The 14,704-nt window shown below is 40.8% G+C and overlaps 1 protein-coding gene across 5 annotated transcripts in view; it reads left to right on the forward strand.

Moving 5' to 3' along the window:
• The first annotated feature begins 5,005 nt into the window (after nt 1-5,005).
• The window catches only part of LOC121598934 (proteoglycan 4), a 122,403-nt gene continuing 112,704 nt past the window's right edge, over nt 5,006-14,704 (forward strand). For all 5 annotated transcript variants that reach the window (XM_041926310.1, XM_041926315.1, XM_041926316.1 and 2 more), the window contains exon 1: nt 5,006-6,110. The gene's annotated coding sequence lies outside the window, so the exon portion shown is untranslated. The remainder of the gene's footprint in view (nt 6,111-14,704) is intronic.

Raw genomic sequence — 14,704 nt, forward strand, 5'->3', positions numbered from 1 at the left:
TCTGCTGAGGTGAACAACGAGGGCACACCGAGGACAAACGCAACAGATGGGAAAGGCGAGCTGCAGCAGCAGAAAAAAGAAATCACGTGCGATCTTAGCCCTTTGCTAGCGTGATGTTCACATTCGATGCGCATTCGCGGTGCTGTCTTTCTTTACACTGGCGTAACGAGAGAAAGATCGAAGATCAATGAATTTATCCCACCGAAAACTGAGATCGGCTAGGCTCAGGGGTGTATGGGTTCTGGTTAGCAAAAAAATCAGCACAGACGGACATGGTTCGTGCTTAGACTCGATTCTCGTGAAGTGGGAAGAGTGAAACAGCAAACACGCGAAAGATGTTGCACGTCTATTGGCACGGAGAGGAACGAAGCAAGGGAAATATCAGCATGAATTATAGTATGTTAAATGGTGCCGAGCTGCTCAATAACATTAAACGGTGCTGTTGTTGTTTAGTGTGTAGTTGCAAATAAGAAGTAAAGAAGTAAAAAATCCCAAGTACACACTCAGCCATATGTTTAGAATGGTTGAGAGTATTTGTGCACGGACATGCAAGAGCCCTTAAAAGACAGGTCATCTGTCGTTGGGAGATGATAAATGTTTTGGGCATGCTGTTTAATTTTTACCGCTGCAGAACCTAAACCACGTTCTGGGTAATTTTAGTGACATTTATGGGAAACGAACAGTTGTCATACTTAATCATTTGTCTTTGGCAGATATGGCCTGGGATCATTACAAAGCATGATGTACTTGGGTGAGTAAACATGCAATGATCGCGATTAGCAGTGGCTTGAGATGATCGTAATAGGGTATTTTCAAACCCTATATTTGCATATAGTGACACGTAGATCATAAGGACTTGTCTAAGAACAGAATTATCATGGCTATGAAGATGTATTTTAAGCCATCCCGAATTAAAGAAAGTAAACAAGAATACTCATCTAAATGAGAATTTTTTCAGATGGGTTTGACAAAACATTTAAAATACTTATGGTGATACATAAAAATGTTAAAAAGTTTTTTTTTTAATTCTAAATATTTAGTTATATTAGATATTCTAATTGCTATAGAGTGAAACATCTCTCTGCGTATGTTTTACCTTATTTTTCATTTGAATGTATGTTTAAAGAATTGATAAAAAAAATTATTTTGTTTAGTTAAAAAAATAGCAATATTTATTTTGTACAGCATAATTTTATTTTATAATTTGCTTTTTCAGCTTTTTTCGTTGGTGGGAATTGCGTTGGCTTCTGAAAGATCAGACGGGAGTTATTTCCTTCCGAAGTGTCCTTCCGCAGTAATAACTCACTATCCGGTTGCGTGGTACTACTAATAAGTCTAGAATACCTTTATTAAGCTGGCATGATGGTGTAGTTTTCAAAGTTAAAGAACAGAAGGAAGAAGAAGAAGAAGAAGACAAACAATTTAGAAATATCAGAACACGTAAGGATTAGTTCATGATCGGACTCATTATCAGCGAGAATTCCAAATAACAGCTCAGAATTTGTCTCGGGATACTCTCAGATAAAATCTGCAACAAGCGCCCTCTAACACTCAGCCTAACATCTTCGTGTTAAGCTTTTCAGCGAACTTCAATTGTCTCGCTAAAATGGCGTCACGTTTGAAAAGTTTGTTTCGCCATTCTGCTGTTTGACATTTGACGTAATCATCATCCGGCACCAGCACCTGGGATGGTTTCGTTTTCGATTTGTGAGCAAATCTTTAGGATATTTTTTGTGTTACTTACGGTGCTGCTCTTCTGCAACACCTTTACAACATCGAATCCTCAGTGCTGCGAAGTTGCCATTACTCAATCGCTCGCGTTCTTTTCTGCGTGGAATGATTTGGGCCCGGCTAGCGATGGGGAGTGGAAGGTGGGTGGGTTTTTTCTTCTGTTGTTGTTGTTACGGTTTGCTGCTGTGCATGTGTCGGTAAAGCTCTCCCGATCGCTTCATTTGGTGGCGGTGCGGTGTGTTCTAATGCCTTCGGACCGCTCCTTCGTGCTGAGCGGTACGGGTAGACCTCGTCTGCTCATGCCGCGTCCGATCGAAGGTGGCACCGGTACCGGGCCATAATTGGAATGTCGGCACTCCTCGTGGAGCATGGCGTTTCGTATCGATAGCGCACCCTCTTACTCTGTTCATGCTGTAGGCTAGGATGGTGTGGCGTTCGCTGTACTGGAGCGACAGAGACCGAGAGAGATCGGGGTGGCCTAGCCGATCATTATTTGATACGCGGGGGACTATATTTGCAAAAGCTCGGGAAAATGTCTCCCTTTAAGCACGACAAAAGACCCAGAATGGTAGTGGTGGCAAGCATCCTCGTGGTATGGAAAGAGCAGCGATACCGAAAGGTGGCAATGGATGCAATGGAATAAAGAGAAAAAAAAGTAGACAACAAAAAAGGGCAAACATCGTCTCGACATCGTGGGATGATGGCAACAATCGATTGGGATAGGTTTCGAACGCTTCAAGTGAAATTTTATAGCGGAACAATCGATCCTGAGAGCACTTGTTTTTTTTTTTTCATTTTGACAAAGGTAAGCAAAGGAGCGCTCTCGACTAGTATAGTTTTTTTTATGAAAGGCAAGTTTCACACTTAGCTTAAAGACAGAAAAGAATAGTCAAGAATCATCAAAGTATGTGTATACGATTGCTCTCAACGCTGCACACGTGTGTGTTGTTTATAAACGCAAGGAAAAGATTTTGCGCTGTGAGTCAGTGAGCGCCGAACCAGTGGGCACGGCATGGGTGGGACAACTGCTTCAGTTAGAGGGTAGAGGGGGTCGATCTGAGTAGAATAATTTATAAATAAAAGCTAACGTTCGGCATGCTCGACGCGAGAGAAATCATCAATTTTCCGTACGGTAGGGAACGGTTTCAAATGAGCTAGGGATCGCAAGGATTTCTTAAGAATAAAGGGATCCATACGAACTGGTTCGTTGGTACCAATATAAAAGCATCATAAAATGTAGCATGTGCGCCAGTGGAATTTGAAATACCAAGCAGTGTTATCTCATTATTTGTGTAGTTTTTGGAGTTTAAAGTGTTCTTGAACAAAAGTGTTTGAAAATGATCTAGTATTAAATTGAGTTAAGTTAAGTGAAATTTAAACGCTTGTGACTTGATTTTTCATCTCTACAAAATGAAAGCATTGCAAGTTTTTCATAGAAAGATGAATTCCAATACGAACCAAAGGAGCTCTTTCAGATCGTTTACCTGCTAAATCAACCAAAAGATCAATCATTCGCTCACTTAATCCCTGCTGAGAGAAACGAACCATCTTGTATGGAAAATAAACAACGCTATTACATGAGCTACAATTGAACGCATTCCAGCGGTGATAAGAAATCTCAATCAATCAAGCGATTTCGGTACAAACTATATAAACTGAGAAGATGCATTGTATCGCATTTCATGACCATTATTTATTTGAAAACACATGCGCATGCGTATAAAAAGCATACAAATCGACCTCTGCCGAAGGAAGGACCATGACCGCAAGCAGCTCAAACAGCGGGCGGTACGCAGTTTATGGTTGCGTTTGACATTGGTGCAAATTAAACGCAAATATTTCTTCGCGCTCATGAGATCGTCGCCGGAGCGGTATGTGAACTGTAAATGGCCACCAAGAAGGAGCAGATGAAGCAATCACAAAAAAACTTTTATCAGTTTAGTCTGCTCGCGGGGTGCATTTGCGCAGTGCGCTTTGCGCAAGAAGCAAGTGATATGCATTCGGTGTAAATTAAAGTGCGAAAAACTGCAGGAATGTGTAAGTTCTGAAAAGAATTTTTGGAATTGAAAATCGCGTAAGAAGATAATATTGATTGCGTGATAAATTCTTATAAACCAGTATGCTATGTTTTGTAAAAAAAATTCATTATGCACGAACCATGACATGCAAATATCTCAGGGGTCATTGAATGTAGAAGTATTTAATAAATTAAAGTCAACGAATCTTTTGCGCAAGACAATTACTTTATTTCTCATTAACTTATATTTGATTCAGCATGTTTTATTTTATTTTGTAACATATTTTATTAGTAATAGCATAAATATTAAACCCAAAGTAAGTTTCGATATGGATTTCAATGCATACACATTAAACGACATTTTAGAGTGAGCGTTACCGAAGACTTCAACGTGCAATGAGGCGATGAACCTGATCAGGATTTCAAAGATAGTGGTATAAGAGGTCCTTAAACGTTTACTTCCCTTTTTATTTTCTATGAAATTGCTGAACAAAAACTCAAATATTTCTCTTTTTTTTCATTACAGTTATTCCTGTTTGGAAACTGATTTCTCTTTTTGATCTGAGACTCAGCAAGAGTACGGACATTGGTGATGGCTGTAGTGGAATGAAAAACTGGATATTATTTAACAGCTTAGGAAATCAAAAGAATCTGTATCAACTAAAGAAAACAAAATATAATAGGATCTGATGAAAATATCAACATTTACTGATGAAAATAAACGAAACTTAAAAAACATCAATAATTTCATCGTTATGTTTTGGTTTTATTTAACCGCATTATTAATGTTATTTAATTGTATTATTGTTTTGGGTTGGTTATCAATTCGTTAGAAAACCAGTACAAACAACAACTAATATTTCCTTTGCACAAGTATTAAGCTCAACCTCCCCTTCGCCAACTGACACTCAGATCACGACCACGTGTACTCACCACGGTCAGTTGGTCGTTGCTGCGGTAGGGAGCAAAACGAGTTCCCAAACAGCATAAGCTAATCCCCTCTGCAGCATGATCACGCGTAGTCGTCGAACGATCGCCACTTCACTCAAATGCTGTGAGAAAGTGAGTTCACCGATCGGAATACCGTGGTTAATATAAGGTGAGTGTCCGCATACTCACCACTCCTGCAGCGGAAGCGTGAAAAGGAACGAGATCGCGCTGTCTGTGACCGTCAACGGTTCTTTCTCCCTCTCCGGCGCACTCACACTAGCGGTCGGCAGACACGGCGGCATTCACCGATGCGCCCCGGCCAGCATGATTCAGTGCGATGCCATGGAAACAGACTCGATGCGACGCTGATCGTGCTTCACGCGTTTAGTCGACAAAGACAGTGCGGTGTGTGCGCAAACATTGCTCGCATTCCCGAGCCTCCGTTTCGGACGAGGTGTACAGCAGGATACGCACGTGCGTTGCTTGAGCTTTTTAATTCGCCCCTCTGGATTTTTAAGGATCAAAAAGATTGAATTCTTATGTGTATGTGTGTGTTTGTGTGTGTGTGTGAGCAAAGAAACGCACCGATCGTGGGTGTGAAATAAATTACCCACCTTTTCCCCTTGCAAAAGGTACAAAAGAACACGCATTGACAGTGACAGTGAAATTCAACATTCAAGTGCCTCGGTGTCTGGCGAGCCTTTCGCTTTCGGACAAGGTTTTCGATTTCACTGCGGGCACTGCGTACGGTGCAAGGTTCCGTAAGGCAAGGCACACATTTTCCTCGGCGAAAGAGAAATCATACGATTTCCACATTCGGCGCTCGGAAGGCTAGAGCCAGTGGTATACCAATCAGTGACATTGCGACGGTTCTGGTGACTTTTTTTGCGAGGTTTTACTGTGCCAAGGGTGAACCCGTAAGGTGGGTTCGTTTTAGTGTTTGGGAAGAAAGTGCACTCGTGCAGCGTGAAAGCCCGCCTACAGCGTGCGGATGCGTGTATTGGTGAAGCGCGAAGAAAGCCTTTCTAGAGAGATCGAAACTCGCGGGTGATTTGTGTTGCGCTGCGAGCGTGTGTAAGCCGTTGTGGGGCTTACGTCTGAGGCGTGTGTAAGCTGTTGTGGGGCGTTTGCTTCCGTCGGAAAGGTGAAAGAAATTGCTTTGACGCTTTTGTTTCTTTCTTTCGCGCACTGCACGAGCATTCCTAGCATTCGGGAGGGAAGAAAGAAAGAAGCTTGAACGAAACCGCGCTCATAGCAGGAAGTCGGCGAAGTCTGACAATTTTTGTTCGTTTGTTTGTATTGTGCGTTTTGTTGGCGTTTTATTTCACTTTTTCCGTTTCTGTTCTGCGCCAACCAACCTAGCTGCCCCAACAGCGCCACGCGCGACAGAAACGAGAAGGGCTCAAAACGATTGTTGCGCACATTAAATAAGGTAAGTAGAATTCTTTAAAGCTAAAGGTAGACAATTTGAATATCTGCCAACGATTGTGATTGTGCAATTGTAATAGAAAAAGTGTCTTTTCTGATGGTTTATATGAAAAATCGCAACAAAAATGGTTGGGTTTACAGGCGATAGTTTGTCTCCACCCCATTCTATCGTTTACTGGGGAAGCTCGTAAGTGTTGTGCAAGTGTACAAAACTGGTGATGCATGTTGCATCGCTGATCGGTTTCAGTGCGCTATGGATGAGTGGTTATTTTGCGCGCCTTTTGCCGTTTTTCGGTTTTTGGGTTGAATTTAAACTTTTGTTCGCGTTTCATGCGGTTCGGTTCGTTTCTTTTGCGATCGCATTGCAATGAGTCTTTCGTTTCGCTTGCTAGCGGAGTGGCTCAATATCCTATCATGCGGTTGGAAAACCGATCGATCGGGCGAGGGCGCTTTGATATTATTTGCTAACAAGCTAGCAGCGCTGCTAACTAAGCCGGTGTGGATTGGTTTTTTTCCAGCTGGTTTCATAATTTATTATGTGTGTGAATGTGTGTTGTAGACTGGCGGTGAACGCTGATGATGGGCAATGGTTGGGTCAGTTTATAGCTTCATTAAGGAACAAGGGAGGCCCTTTAACAGGCGAGGAAAGGAATGTGAATGATTTAGGTGGTGTTATCTAATTGATGGTTTGTTGTGGTTGTTTTTATATGATCTGCTTGAAGGATTGCTTGGCTGTATGCTTTGAATCAATTCTTTAATCCATGATCACTATGGATGATGCATTTTTACCGATGTATAGACGTTTTTAAAGAAGATAATAATTAAAATTATTTTTTTTTTAAATATACTAGAAGGGACTTTCCCCTAAACGAAATTGTGTTTGTGATCTGTAAATGCATCAAATTTTGGCAATTGGCCTATATTGCGCTATGTTCCACTTTCTGGCATTCACGCGGTTGAGAGATTGTGGTTTATAATTATTTCACAGCTTCTTAACATAACTCGATTGCGTAGAGTAATCCAACTTTTAGCTGCACCTGACTAAACAATGCACGGTCGTAAAGTGCAGCCAGCGATTCCCATCATTCGTGACAACGGCATGAGATGCTTGCCTATGATGGTGGTATTACTTAGTGTCTCGTCATAAACACAACACAACCAACAAAAAGTATGACACGCAAAAATAGTTCCAAAACTCTGGGAGCATTGTTACGTCAGCAACCTGAAGGCGAGAAGGAAAAAAACTAGCCTTGGAGAAGTAACAAAAATTTCTCACCTAATCCGCGCCCCGGCATCGAACGAAAAGTGAAATTTGACTGAAAGTTTAGAGCATAATCGTAGCTAGCCCCAAAAGCAAGCAGCGGGTAATCAAGTATGTTTTTTTTGTGCGGTGGTGGGCTACCTTTGAAATAATCGAAAATATGCTGTGTGAACCGAAAATAAGTGCAAGACCATTAATCGTATTGTTTGGTACGGGTAGTGCCTGATGCGCAATGATTATCGGGTCTGCTAACCAAAAAATTTACCAATTTCGATCAGTGGGATGGCATCACAGATGAAAAAGTTTTCCAGAGACAGTATTCAGATTCTTTTTCATAAGATTTATAATGGATTCTAGAATTGAACCAATCAGCTAATGGTTAGTGTCGGATTTTAGATATATCTTAAAAGGTATATTTTATTTGTCTAGTTATCTGGTTTATTTTGTCGATATTTCCAAAAAATATGAAGGACTTGGAAGTTTTAATCAATAAAGATCTACATCTGTAAAAGTGAAAAAATATTAATGTTGAGAATACAAACATAAAACATGTTTTGCTCATTGTTTACTCATCATCAAATTTTTCTTTTTTTATTCAAATGTTTAATTTTAATATATTATAACAGATTTTAAATTATGTGGATGTTCAAGGAACTCTTTTATTTCATGAATGTAATGTGATTTATTTTTCATGAGTAAATTTGTAGATTGCATTTTTTAAACATTTTCTTTAGATCAGTGCGCACAATCATCCAATACCACTGGATACTGACACGCTCTAAAGATAAAAAATAATTAGGTATTGAGTATAATTTCCACACCTTCGTAAATCATACTTCTTTTCTTGCTGATTGGCATCGCTACCCATCACGCCCCGCAACGGTAAACCTTCCAACTGGCAAACAATTGTCTTCATTGTCGAGCCGAATTAAGACAAGCAAAGCTAAGAAAGCAAACCAAAACAACAACCACAACCAAGTAGCAGCGAACACGAAAGTCTTCTACAAGACTCCGTTTGCACCATTTTGCATCATCCAAAACGCCGGGCGAGATCGAAACCAAACAAGCCGAAACCAATCGTGCGGCAAGTAAGAGTGAAAGTTTTTCCTGCTACACAGCATTTCTCTTCCTCTCGCGGGACGCTTAATTTTGGCCTCTTAGTTTCTTTTCATCGGCATGGAGATGAAACACGTGTGTATGTGTGTGTGTGTATTTTTGTTCGCTTTGCTTTGGATAATTTCGATGCAGACCTTCGCTTTTTGGTGATAATTGGTCGAAAAGCAAAAACGAAATCTCCTCTGGGTCGTGGCTGCATCTACCACGTACCGGGCCGGTCGGCACGGTCATGGTCTGGTCATGGGCTGAAGTCGCGTACTTGTAGGAGCCAGCCGACAAAAGAATAATAGCCACCGTGCAGCGCTAAATATTGGTTAAAAGAGTTGATTTCAAATTGCCATACCACCGACACTACCATTACCGTCATTTGTGGGGAATCCGTCAGCGGTAGCATAAATTTAAATTTTGCAGAGTAGGAAAAGTGAAATTCAAACAAAAAAAATAATGCATGCTGGATAGTAAAAACAATGAAAAACAGCTATTCTGTTTCTGAAATTTTTATTGAGATCACTGGGCCATTTGTACGTGCTGCGGGGATAGAATGGGAAGATAAAAGCACAAATTTTGTTGTAATAAATTAAAATTCCCATACATGTTTTATGATCTGGCATACGGAACACTTTGCGTTAGTGTTTATTTTAGCGATAGTTTTTTATTTGTTGAAGTTTGGAAGCAGCAAATAGTGATCGAAAATTGGCAACCGACGGCAAAAACAAAAACAAAAATGAATTTTGCTTTCAAATCAGTGGACAATTTTTCACGCAAGCATTGTGGTGCCTTTGGTAAAGTGAATGTTTGAGTGTGAACCAAGCTTTGCCGTTAAATGAACATCCAACCCAGGGTGAAAAAATAAATCAATGACTTTCCCGGAATCCCAATATTGGATTGTGTTTTGAAACGGAAACGTTTTGATTGTTTGTTTTTGTTTTGTGGCAACCAATTTGTTAAGTCAATTTGTACACTGTGTCTGCAGAATTTGAATAACAAATGACAAAGTTGAAATTTGTAATACTTTAGCTCGTTTAAAATAAAGCACTCAACTGGAATAGAAATTGCACCTAGAAAAGCAGGTTCGTACTCGTTAATATGATTAATGACAGTCTGATAGGACTCTCTTGTGAAAGGAAATCAACACGAAGCGAATGAAAAACGCACACAAACACTTCGCGCTAAGGTTTTGTTGCAATCCCTTCTAGGTTTGCTATAGAATTAACGCGAAGCTGAGCAACACCGCCGGGACCTTGAGGAGGCGACAAACCGGGAGCAGCAAGTGATTAATAACCAAGAAATTCCAGCGACTAATTACAACGCGTTCACGGCCCGAACAATGAGCCGAACCTATCCCATCCAGCTGTAAGGCTTCGAGCGAAGGTGTGCCAGCAGTAGGCGTTTGTTGGTGTTTAGAAAAAAGGGTGCCATAGCGATCGGATGGATTGAGGTTTAAATGTTCTCGGTCGTGTGTTCTGTCATTGAAAAGCAGTGATTTTAATTTTGCCCTCGTGCCTGAGCGGCAATTCTTAGCAATGCTGGAAATTGTTCTAGCAACAGTGGAACAAATCGGCAAATAAAGCATATTTTAATGATAGTTATGACACGCTAGTTTGGACTAATAATTAGCCGTTCATGACAGCAGAAGCTGTATGAAAAATGACTTTTGCGTGATGCTGAATACTGTTATCTCCAAATAGACATGACAGACGGAAATGATTTATAAAATATTTGTGTTAAATTGAACTTTTTGTTATGCTTCTTAATAAAACTGATACCAAAATGAAAGCTCAGACCGAATTGCTCCACATAAGTCGCGATCCCATTGAGTCGAAGAGAAGTTATGCAAGATCTCCCTAGCCTTAATTATAGTGACGGTTTGCAAATATTGTGGTCCATTTCTCTGGCGATCCGAAAGATCTAACAACGTTTAAACAAAGCTGCAAAAAAAGCTTGTTTATCGATTAAGGCGTCGTGCGGCACGAGAATGGCATAAACATGCAGATGAACGACTTCAAACACTGCAAACATGCCAAAGCAGACATTTCCGATCCATGGCCGTTAGGTTTTATGTTTCCGATCCGTTTCATATGTTGTGGGGGACCCATAATTTCGGTAACCTTTTCCGCTGGAAGCCAAGTCGTACCGAAATCGCGGAGAAAGAGATCAGTCTTGTGTCTGGCGGACCAAACTTATGGTAGTATGAAATAAATGTAAAACAGCCCCTCCTGCACGTCGTACCATTCCGGTCGAACAGGTAATCAACGAACAAACGTTGGGGAGAAATTCAAGTAATCTAACCGTCCAAAGCGACGAACCTTGCTTACGTAAGCAAAGTCGCTGAAGCCGCGCATGTGTGTTTAGTATGTTGCGGGCGGAGAAGCGCACGCGCGTACCGTATGACTTCATAATCCGTGAGGGTTGCATCGGTGTCAAACGACGAGCCGACGGGGGAGTGAGCAGAGTTGAAGTGGCGCTGATAGCTCCAAGTCTCGCCTCCCAGGGTATTTAGGGACGGGCATTTTCGTTTCCTGAAAGTGATCAGTTTGGGAGTGCATTTCTTTGGAGAAGGCTCACGAAAGCGTTGCGAGTGCTTGGGTTTGATTGTGGCCACGCAACTTAGGAACGAAAAGGGAAGGTGATTTATGTTTGATCACGCTTCAAGTATTTTGTGGCTGGTGTGATGGTGGGAGAAAGTAATTTTGGGTCAATGGGGTTGATTTGTTTGATTTTCTCATGCTTCGGGACGTGTATTTATATGTACGTGTGATAGCGCAAGTAACACGATGACCTGAAAATACACCATCGATGAGTTGTTTGCATCGTTAGGGAATAAGGAGTGATAAATTGTTATGTGGAAAGGGATTATAAAACAATGTGTTGGGCCTCTGTTCGTTATGATTTAGTGCGATATGTTAGAGATTATGACACACGGTTTATATAAGTAGTGAAGGAGATAGTGTATTGCAATGTCGATAGTTATTTGCCTACAAAATAAATTTGAATCTGTTGGTTTGTTCTATGCCTTTTTAAATTTTTCTCTGTTGGTTTTAAAATGTTTGCTTTGTTAAGTTAGATGTTTTGTTAAAAGTATAGTATGGATTTATTTTATTATATCTTGCTTTATGTTTATCTTATTTTTCATTAACATTTATTGAACATATACCTTGCTTGATATTGTCTTTATTTCGTTTTAATGTTAATTTATTTGGTTTTGTTTTTGTCGGACCTCCGCAGGTCAACATAAATAGTTTCAGTAATACTTATAACGTAAGCAAAGCGGAAACGCTGACAAAGACGATCTTTAAACATTGACGTAGGTATATTTATACATTTTTTTACAAACTGAAATTTATTTTTCGTAAAATACACCCATTCAATCAAATCAACCAGACGTTCAATAGATATCATCGTGTCATAAGTAAGTCCCTGATAGATTGTGCCATACCTTTTCTCGTGGTGAAGATTTGGCACACATCGTCCAATTATGGACCTCCGGCTATAGAACCGATTAGGGTCGAATGTCATATGCATAAACTTCCTAGTACTCCACGCATAATCAACTCGTCAGCTTTCGTGCCCTCAGTTACGGCAGCCCCTGCCAGTCCTATGATGCAGCTAGTAGTAGTAGTAGTGAAATTTCTGCACGTACGGGACCTGACCGAAATTTCGTAACGCTCTCGCGCGAGAACCGGTAATGCTTACCGCCATCGTCATAGCAGTCAACAAATCGGCTCTATTTTTATGGCCATCCTCCAGTCGCGGTGGAATCGCGGAAAGTGCCGGCCAGGATTCCACCGTTCGAGAAAGCACCGTTGTTCAGCGGTCGCGTTGATATCGCCGCTTGCTTTCTACCACCAACAAGCATGCGCGTGTGTAATCGCTGTGAGCTGCGTGGTGTATGTAGAAGCGCGAAAGATGCGCAAATCGAACGCGTGAACGAAACGCGACTTAAGCTAATGCGACCCGGTCGATGCTGATGACGATGCGGCCAACTGCCGAGCCGGACGGCCGAGTTGAATGACCAGCGGGATGTACACAAGAGACGGCAGGACTGTGTGCTCATCGTTACCGGTTTTATTTTCTCTGTTTTTATCACCAGTTCGCGTAGATTTTTTTGTTTTCTTTAACCCGTCACACTGTGGGTGAAGATGTAAAATTTGCTGGTCAAAACTAAATAAATAAATTTGTCAGCAAATTTAATTACCACCGGCTTGGAATGATGCTTTGAGCGCATGGTACCTATAAACGAAAGTAGTATTAAAAACTGTATTTAACAATTTTAAATTCGTGAATGCTCTGTGAATTTCAAAAATTTTCAAATTTACTCACAGTGCTTTAAATTGGAATGTGATGATTTGCTGCTTTAATTGCCTACCGGTAACAGGGGAAGAAGAAAAAAACACTCCGATCTGCCACGCGAGAGGAGCCATCTGAATGGATGCGTTTCGATGTTGTTGGGCGCCTTGTTTAATACGTTCATCGAACTCGCGATGTTGTCGTTCGTTCACGTTTGACTCGCTTTATGTAAGCGAAGATGTTTGATTGTGCGAAAGAATTTGTCGAGTTTGCTCGATGATAAAATTATGGTTTGAAAATGAAATGAAAGTGTTAGCGAAGCGACTGATTTTAAATTCCATGAAAGGAATGGTTTAAAAAATGGGATTTTATACGGTTGTATGCTCATATTGGAATGTTCAGACATATTTTTGTTGTTGTTGCATGCCATGACAATTTGTTGGCGGCTAAGGGTAACTGTAGCTTTCGCGATCACCAGAAATCTGAGGTTCGTCGCTTATTGGCATAAGTCACTTAACCTTAGCATTGAAACAAAAGCTCCTCAGTGACCACATCTGACCTTAACATCTCGATCTATAGCATGAAAAATGACAGGCTTCCTTATTGGAGGATTCAGGCGAATCGAATCATGGGTACTACGCACCGAAAGAGCTGTGAACGGGTGTACCGGACAATCTCGTCAGGTATCGTGTTATATGTATATATCGCATTATATACATCTTTTCTGACCATTCGCTAGTAGTTTGTTCTGGTGAGCTAATACCATTTTCCTCCATAAACTAAAACTGCAACATGATTCGGGGGCTTGGAAAAGGTACACCAATGGTTCTGTTAACGCTGCAATTAACGTCATGGTGACGCAAGCTTTTGCCGACTAGCAGCGCATAAGAGGAGGATCGCGATGATGTTTGTTCGAAAGCAAATTACTTAAAAAAAATAAGCGTTCATTAAATCCTGCATCGTGGGAGTAATGACGCTCATAAAATTATATTTTTTAGCAAAAGTCGTTTATTGAAGAAATGTTTTCTTGCGTTACGTTATCAATCCCGACTATGAGCTTAACTATTTGGAAAGTCACCGTTGCAATTGATATGCTGCTTCATTAGGCTTTACCCTCGTTTGTGGGCCGAGAGTTTCAGCACTAATTATCCTGGTCGACGTCGTGCGTCTCCATTGGGAAGTGTGTTGCTTGTATGATTTAACGAGATCAGCATGTATATTATTAACACGCACACACGTCTCGGACATCACTGATGGGATTGGGGAGGAAGTGAATGGCAGAGAGAAATCAATCGCTACGTGCTGGATTAACGAGTTGGGGGAGGGGGGGGGGGGTAATTTCCAGTTTCGTATCGTGTAACTTTCCTTTCGTAGAAGCCCTTTAGTTGGTAAAATTGGTGGTGCTGTGTCAGTATGGGCGTGCAAGTGCATGAACCATTAGTCAGGGCACACGAAACAATTTCTGGTGGTGGTGATATTTGTTTATTAAATCAGAAATCGTGCCAGAAACTATGAAACTATTGGTTTGCTGGGTAGAAAATTAGCCCCAGAGCAAGCGTTTGGGTTTCCAACTAGATTCGTTACTGTCGATGGGTATTTGGAGGGTGGTCCGTCAATCGTGCTATTGCAACTTTGTCGCATGGTAATTTATGTCTCGGTAGGTTATGTTGCAAGCAAGCATGTCGTGCTGTAGTCATTTCTATTAGAATTTTAAATGATATTATATTTCTGATGTAATGATATTTTATTTCTGAAGTAATGAGACAAAATATGAATTGATATAGTGGCTCTAAGGATTTAATTACAACAGGAATCTTTTATTAAAATTTATTACAATTTGTTTTTGAGACCATTGAAACAAGTGCAAGGACAAGTTCTGTTATATATTCTTCTTTTTGGTATAAACATCCTACGGGGTCATACTGGTACATACA

This window comes from Anopheles merus, chromosome 3L, assembly GCF_017562075.2.
Source record: "Anopheles merus strain MAF chromosome 3L, AmerM5.1, whole genome shotgun sequence".
Taxonomy (NCBI): domain Eukaryota; kingdom Metazoa; phylum Arthropoda; class Insecta; order Diptera; family Culicidae; genus Anopheles; species Anopheles merus.